An 8,670-nucleotide genomic window follows, 5' to 3' on the forward strand; every position below is an offset into this window, starting at 1 on the left:
ATATAGCCTTGACGTACTCCTTGTCCTATTTGGAACCAGTCTGTTGTTCCATGTCCAGTTCTAACTGTTGCTTCCTGACCTGCATATAGGTTTCTCAAGAGGCAGGTCAGGTGCTCTGGTATTCCCATCTCTTTCAGAATTTTCCACAGTTTATTGTGATCCACACAGTCAAAGGCTTTGGCATAGTCAATAAAGCAGAAATAGATGTTTTTCTGGAACTCTCTTACTTTTTTGATGATCCAGCTGACGTTGGCAATTTGATCTCTGGTTCCTCTGCCTTTTCTAAAACCAGCTTGAACATCTGGAAGTTCACAGTTCACATATTGCTGAAGCCTGGCTTCGAGAATTTTAAGCATTACTTTACTAGTGTGTGAGATGAATGCAATTGTGCAATAGTTGGAGCACCAGATGCAAAACAGAATTTTGATAACAGGCTCAAGAGTGAGTAATAATGCATATTTATTGTAAACATTTTGGAAAATATTGGAGAGTATCAGGGAGTGTATACAGATCACTAGGATCCCAGCACCCAAAGAAGATACTATTAATGGAATCAGCACGTTGAGGAATTTCCTTCCTGTTCTTTTAATTGTGTGTGCACTGCAGCCCTGGAATGGGGATTTGTAACCTGCTTCTGTTTTTTCCAGAACTACTTGGATAGTTTTCAAGTTGTTAAAATCTCTGACAACACAGGTTGAAATAAAATAGGCAGATGGAGACAGACAGCCTGATAGACTGAAACTGTCGAAATATAAAATAAAACTTAACATTGAAGATACCCAAGAAATTCACCTCGTTATAATTCAACTCATTAAGTATCAGTATTAATCATAAAAACAATGGTGTAATGCCTCTCTTATCAGAACATCAGATTTCAGGCATCATCAACCATCTGGAACAGAAGAATGACATTTTCCTGAAGACAGAGAAATCCAAACACAATATACCGTGTAAATGATTGTTTTATGCGCTCTGTAGAGTTTCTTTTTAAAATTATCATGTGTTATATATATACTACATTTCTTCTAGTAAACAGAAATTAACTTCTGTGTGTATTATACAGTTGTCGCAGATCCTCTAATGATGTCCCTAAATGTTTTTCATAGTATTTGATATACAGCAGACTTTCCATAAAGTGTATTATTTTTGTCTATATCATCCTAGTATCAATGCTTGCAGCTGCGCTCAGTAGCCCAGGTATTTTCAGATCTTTTAAAAAATATATTATTAATACTCAGTCCTTGTTGTCATTGCTCAGTTGCCCAGTCGTGTCTGAGTCTTTGCAACCCTATCGACTGTACCACGCCAGGCCTCCCTGTCCCTCACCATCGCCTGAAGTTTGCCCAAGTTCATGTCCATTTCATCGGTGATGCCAGCCAGCCATTTCATCCTCTGATGCCCTGTTCTCCTTCGGCCCTCAGTCTTTCCTAGCATCAGGGACTTTTCCAATGAGTTGGCTCTTCACATCAGGTGACCTAAATATTGGAGCTTCAGCTTCAGCATCATTCCTTCCAGCTGGGAACACAGCCTGCCCATCAACAGAAAATTGGAGTTCAATCACTGTTGGCCAATGACGTCATCAATCATGACCATGTAATAAAGCATCCATTAAAAACCCCAAAACAGGAGCCTCCATCTTGAGGCCAACTTGGAGACTGGGGGAGAAGGGTCAACTCGGAGAGTACGGGAGTCCTTCACACTTACCCCACACCTTGCTGTGCGTATTGCTTCCATTCAACCGTTCCTCTTTATAACAAAGATAAGGTAAGCAGAATATTTCTCTAAGTTCTGTGAGTGGTTCTAGCAACTTAATAAAACTCAAGGAGGGGGTCCTGGGAACCACTCATCTACAGCCAGTTGGTCAGAACCCCAGGAGACAGTTGGGGTTTATGGTTGGCATCTGAAGTATCTGTGGGGTTGCAGGGAGTGGGAGTTGGGGTGGGGGTCTTGTAGGACTGAGCCCTTAAGCTGTGGGTTCAGACTTGAGGTAAATAGTTGGACTCTCAGCTGGTTATCAGAGAATTGCTTGGTGGAGTGGGGAAACACCCACACACTGGACTTGCTGTCACAGTTGAATATTCCTCCTTATTGGGTGTTGCAGCACTTTGTGTATTTTGTGCAGTATTTTGTGAATTATCTTCATTCACTTAATACTGGCTTTCTTCTGTGTCGGTCACTCTTGCTTAGATTGCTCGTGCTGCTGGATTTTTGCCTACCGTGCGGCAGTCAGTTTTAAATTCTTTGGAAAACCACTGTGTTCCCCTACTACCCTGGGTTTCTTTTAGCACTACTGAATTTAGTCATTAAAACGGTCATCTTCATCATAAGAATTTCCAGATTCACATTAAAAGGAACTCCATGTACACAACTTCCCCTTGTAGGTATGAGTTTTTGCCTGAAACGTTAGAAAAGGATTTGCTGAAGTACAGTCGATTTACAATGTTGTGGAGGTTTCTCTGTACAGAAAACTGACTGTTATATATATTGTCTCTCCTATTTTGTTTCTGTATGGTTTATCTTAGAATATTGAATATAGTTCCCTGCGCTGTACAATAGGACCTTGTTGTTTGTCCATTCTATATCTAATAGTTTGCACCTGCTAATCCTAGGGCTTCCCTGATGGCTCAGCTGCTAAAGAATCTGCCCACAATGCAGGAGACCTGGGTTCTATCCCTGGGTTGGGAAGATCCCCCGGAGAAGGGAAAAGCTGCCCACTCCAGTATTCTGGCCTGGAGGATTCCATGGACTGTATAAAAATCTGTGGGGTCGCAAATAGTCAGATACAACTGAGCGACTTTCACTTTCACTCCCAACCTCCGTTCCTTTTCTCCCCTCCCCGTCTCCTCCTCCTTGCCTGAAACATATTAACACTTAGTGCCTTTACCTTAAGCAGAACTGAAAATCTAAATAGGTGCCTAAGGCTCATACCTAAATTAGATCATTAACCTTACCTGAGCAAAGACAGGAACGAAGCCACCTGAGATACCCTGAGAGGCATTTTGAGAAACTGGGTAGTTGAGAGAAATCGAAACAAATGTTACAACCACGAACTCCAGGCAAAAGTTCCATAGGGTCACGGTCCTCTCAACCAGTTAATAAAGAAGGGACAGGGTGGGGTGCCTCTGTAGAGCCCCTTCTTTCCAGCCATCAGGAGAGTTCCACGAAGCCATTTTACCTCTTGAGTAATGTTTGCAAGTATCTTGTAAAAGCTTTCTTTTCAAATATCCTAAAATTGGATGTGACAGAGGGCAAAACTCTGAATCTATATTATTTATAGACTAGGGCTTCCCTGGTGGCTCTGCTGCTAAAGAATCCACCTGCAATGCGGGAGACCTGGGTTCAATCCCTGGATTAGGAAGATCCCCTGGTTGAGGGAAAGGCTACCCACTCCAGTATTCTGGCCTGGAGAATTCCATGGACTGTATGGTTCATGGGGTCACGAAGAGTCAGATACTACTGAGCAATTCTCACTTTCACAAGCAGATTAGTATAAATGTATGTTTATTTTCCCCTTATTTCCACCCACTTTCAACTAAGTGTACAGATGTTTTAAGCAACAGCACAGGACTTCTCTGGTGGTCCAGTGGTTAGGACTCTGAGCTCCCAAAGCAGGGGCCCCAGGTTTGATCCCTGGTCAGAGAACTAGATCCCATGTGCTGCAGTGAAGATCTCGGGCTGCAACTAAGACACTGCTCAGCCAAAGAAATAAATATTAAAGGAAAAACGCACACAGAATCAAAGAATAAGTGGATTGAAATGGTTCAGAGAAAGATCCATTTTTCTTTACTCAGCTTTTCAGATTAATCCGAGATTAGCACTGTCCATGATTTACTTCTATCAGGAGTGAGATTTCTTCCAGTTTTCTGCAAAGGTGAGCAGCGATTGGAATCTAGGAGATGTCATGATGGCTCACTGATGCCTGGAAAGGTCTCAAAGATCTAGCTTCTATAGAATAATCTTCCAAGATCCCCAGAGGAAATAGTGCACATGTTGCTAATGGAAATCGCTTGATTTTTGGAGAATTGACATTCCCAAACTGTCGTTAGTTTTCATCTTAATGCATGCTATCACTTCAGTCATGTCTGAATCTTTGCAATCCTATGGATTATAGCCCACCAGGCTCTTCTGTCCATGGGATTCTCCAGGCAAGAATACTGGAGTGAGTTACCATTTCCCTCTCCAGGGAATCTTCCTGACCCAGGGATTGAACCTGTCTCTCTTATGTCTGCTTCATTGGCAGGCAGTTTCTTTATCTCAAGCGCCACTTGGGAAGCCCAGTTTCCATCTATTTTGTTTAAAATTAATGGCTGATCACTTTCTGACCCACAGCTTCTCCTAGATGAATCATTCAATGATGCACTCAAGCCTATACAGTTTTGTTCCTTGAACAACACAGATTTGAACTGTGTGGGTCCACTCATACTTGGATTCTTTTTTTCAGTAAATATGTAATTGGTCCTCCATATTTGTGGGCTTTGAATCCATGAATCCCACCAACCACGAATGGAAAATTTCACCCATGGTTGGTTGAATTTACAGGTGAGGAATCCAACTATGAAACTTGAATGTTTGTGGATTTTTATATACCGAGGAGGTCCTGGATCCAACTCTGTGTGGATACAGAGAAATGAGAGTATCTGCAATGAGAACTGATTTTACTAGGGAGATGACTTTAAAATAAAAACATCACTGTTGTACTAAAGAAAAGTTACAACTAAAACATTGACAGATGCTTTCACCTGCAGCAGCTGGTGGGTATTAGACCATTAACGTGATCATCATCTCCCAAACTAAAAGTTAAAGAAAAGGAAGGGAAATACACTCCAAATCCAGAGTAAATTGGCAAAAAGGAAACCATGATACACTCAGCTCTGACCTTGTTCCTGTTTTCCCCAAGCTCTCCCTTCCCCACTCCTGTCCCAACCCAAAGTGTTGCTTCAATTTCTAAACTACAAATTCCAGTTTCTAAACTACAAAGGATTCAAACCCCTTCCAGTCATTGGCCCAAATTCCTACCCCTCCTCAAAGCCTCAAACAAAGCCACTTTTTCTATGAATCCTTTCTCCTTATTCCCTTTCTCTGAGCCCTGTGTCACATTTGTCCTCTGTCTTTGAGTTCAGTCACGTATTATTCATTTGTAAGAATTTCCAGGTCCTTTCTTTGCATTTCACATGTGCTACTTGTGTCTCTCCAGCTGGACTGCATTCTACCTGAGGGCAAGAACCATATCTTAATCTCTTCTCTGTATTTCAGAGGACCTAGCACAAGCGGGAAGAATATAGGTGTTTTTTGTTGTATGATCTTAATTTCTTGCATAGTTCATTTTCTCTTGATTTGACTACCTGAGCATTCACCTTTTGGGTCTTGAAATACATTTTTAAAATAATTAGGAACACAGGGATGTTTGTGTGATGGGATACTTGATTGTTTCTGGTTTATAGCTCCATGTGAGTTTAGGCAATGTATTTTTCTACTGCTGCTTCAACCCTGACCTATCTCAGTTCCCACAGCTGGAAGTAATATTGTATTATTGATTTGATTTGGATAGAATCTTCTGTGTGTCCAAAAAAGGTACAAATGAGCATATTTGCCATGAGAAATGATTTTTCTAGGCAGATGACTTTAAAATAAAAATATCACTCTTGCACTAGAGGAAAGTTAAAACTAAAACAATATCGACAGATCCTTTGACCTTGAGGCAAACGGTGGGTATTAGGTCATTAATATGGGCATTGCCTCCCAAATTAAAAGGTAAAGAAAAAGAAGGAAAATACACTCTAAATCTAGAGTACATTGATGAAAGGTAAAACATGATAGAATGTTTTTGAATGCATGTAACAAATCCTAAGAACATCATGTAGGTTGGGGATAATCCTCATTTTAATTGCATCTCTAAAAGTGTGCCTGGCATAGTGTGGTGGGGGAAACTTATAAAACTTCAGAGCAAAGATGATCACACAGTTACTCTGGTTGCATGCTGGTTTCTGCTCTGCTCAATCAAGATTGTTAAGTGTATTGACATGATTGGAAAGCTCTCCCCTCTGCCCCTTTCTTTGGTTTAAAGAGAACAAATACACATTGCAGGCATTCTACTTCAATTAGGCACTCATTCTTTCCTGCTACCAAGAATGGTCTTTGCCATGTAAATCTTTTGTCTTTCGATGAAAATGTCTCATTGTCTAGTTGAGTATTAGTTCTTCATTTTTCTCCTCTTTATTTACACAATAAAATATAAATATACATTTTAAAATGTTAAATGGTACTTCTAAACATTTACTGAAAAATAAGTTTTCTTTTCCATCCTTATTCACGCCTAATTCTTGCTCCCCTGAGGAAACCTCTTTCAATTTTTTAAGCTGTTCTTTTATATTTTGCTTCTGTATTTGCAAATACTATTTTTATACTATTCTTTCTTGAATTTTTTTAAAGTTTTATGTTTTCCATTGGATACCTAGTGGGAAGGATGAGAAACCAGTTCTCTTAACTACTTAACACACCCACTCACACACATACAATGATATGCACATAGCATGCAATCACACTCACTCATAAACACTTCTGTCTATAATTACTCTCTTCTTAGAGTTATTTACATCACATTTTTTGTTAGATCTGTATTATATGTTTATATTATTAAGACTATGAAACATTCGTAACAGAGCAGTGTAGTACCTCAGTCACATTGACTTTCTTGTAGAGTAAGTCTTTCTTGAGATCCCCTCAAGGATTATCACAATTTAATTTTCCTTAGTTATCTCTGTATCAGTCACCAGTTTATCCCTCAGTCTCTAACAGATTTGATGATATCCCCTAAATACACATATATATTTGGTGTTTTCATCTGTTTTGTCTTCTGACTGCAGTTATTGCTTCTGGAACACATAGATCTCCTGATCCATTAAAAAAAATTTTTTTTTAATTGAGATATAGTTGACTCACAATGTGATATTAGTTTCAAGTGTACAACATACTGATTCAAAATGTTTATACACGGTACTCCATTTAAAGTTATGTATAAAATACTATCCTCCCTGCCTTGTACAGTTTATCCTTGTAACCTATTTTATACATAGTGGTTTATCTCTCTTTATCTCCTACCCCTATCGTGCCCCTTCCCCCTTCCCTTTCCCACTGCTAACCACTAGTTTGTTTGTTCTCTGTATCTGTTTTTGTTTTGCTATAATCATTCATTTATTTATTAGATTCCACATATAAGTAATAACATACATCATTTAGCTTTCTGACTTACTTTGCTTAACATAATATTCTACAGGTCCATTCATGTTGTTGCAAATGGCAAAATTGCATTAATTTTTATGGCTGAGTAACATTCCATTGCGTATGAATGCATGTGTGTATAAATATATACATGATGTCTTTATCCATTCATCTGTAGATGGGCACTTAGGTTGCTTCCACAATTAGCTATTAAAATGTTGTGAATATTACATGCATGTATCTGTTTTAATTAGTGCTTTTGTTTTATTTGGATATATATCCAGTGGTGGAATTGCTCAATGATATAGTGGTTTTGTTAGTTTTTTTGGGAATTTCTATACTGTTTTCCATAGTGGTCTGATCAATGTACATTCTCACCACAGTGTACAAGAGTTCCTTTTTTCTCCACATTCTTACCAACCTTAGTTATTTGTTCTTTTTTTTTTTTTTAATTTTATTTTATTTTTAAACTTTACATAATTGTATTAGTTTTGCCAATTATCAAAATTGTTCTTTTTGATGATAACCATTCTGACAGGTATGAGGTGATGTTGTGGTTTTGATTTGCATTTCTCAGACTAGCAGTGTTGAGCATCTTTTCATGTGTCTTCTATGAAAAAAAAGTCCATTCAGCTCTCCTGCCCATGTTTTAATTGGGTTGTTTTGAGATATTGAATTGTAGGAGTTGTTTATATATTTTGATATTAACCCCTTATCAGTCATATCACTTAAATATTTTCTCATTCAGTGGATTATCTTTTTGTCTTGTTGATTTCTTTGCTGTGCAAAAGCTTTTAAGTAAATTAGATCCCATGTGTTTGTTTTTGCTTTTGTTTCCTTGGTGTTAAAGACAGACCCTAAAAAATATCGCTATAGTTTATGTCAGAGAGTGTTCTGTCTATTTTTTCTTCTAGGAATCTTATGGATTCCTTGTCTTACTTTAAGGTCTTTAATCTATTTTGATTTTTGTATGTTGTATTAGAGAAAGTTATTCTTTTCCATGTAGCCGTCCAGTTTTCCCAGTACCACTTGAAGAAACTCTTCTTCATTGTATATTCTTGCCTTTGTTGTTGTAGATTCAGTTCAGTCGCCCAGTTGTGTCTGATCCTTTACAACCCCAAGGACTGCAGTATGCCAGGCTTCCCTGTCCATCACAAACTCTCGGAGCTTGCTCAAACTCATGTCCATTGAGTCGGTGATGCCATCCAACCATCTCATCCTCTGTCATCCTCTTCTCCCACCTTCAATCTTTCGCAGCATCAGGATCTTTTCGAATGAGTCAGTTCTTCACATCAGGTGGCCCAAGTATTGGACTTTCAGCTTCAACATCAGTCCTTCCAAAGAATATTTGGGGTTGATTTCCTTTTGATCTCCTTTGACTGGTTTGATCTCCTTGTAGTCCAAGGGACTCTCAAGAATCTTCTCCAACACCACAGTTCAAAAGCATCAGTT

General features: G+C 38.8%; 1 non-coding gene across 1 annotated transcript; it reads left to right on the plus strand.

Moving 5' to 3' along the window:
* The first annotated feature begins 3,569 nt into the window (after positions 1–3,569).
* On the plus strand, positions 3,570–3,642 carry TRNAG-CCC. The gene has a single exon. It is a non-coding gene; the product is annotated as a tRNA-Gly (tRNA).
* Positions 3,643–8,670: the final 5,028 nt, after the last annotated feature.

This window comes from Bison bison, unplaced genomic scaffold (assembly GCF_000754665.1).
Source record: "Bison bison bison isolate TAMUID 2011002044 unplaced genomic scaffold, Bison_UMD1.0 scf7180017864105, whole genome shotgun sequence".
In the NCBI taxonomy this organism is placed as follows: Eukaryota; Metazoa; Chordata; class Mammalia; order Artiodactyla; family Bovidae; genus Bison; species Bison bison.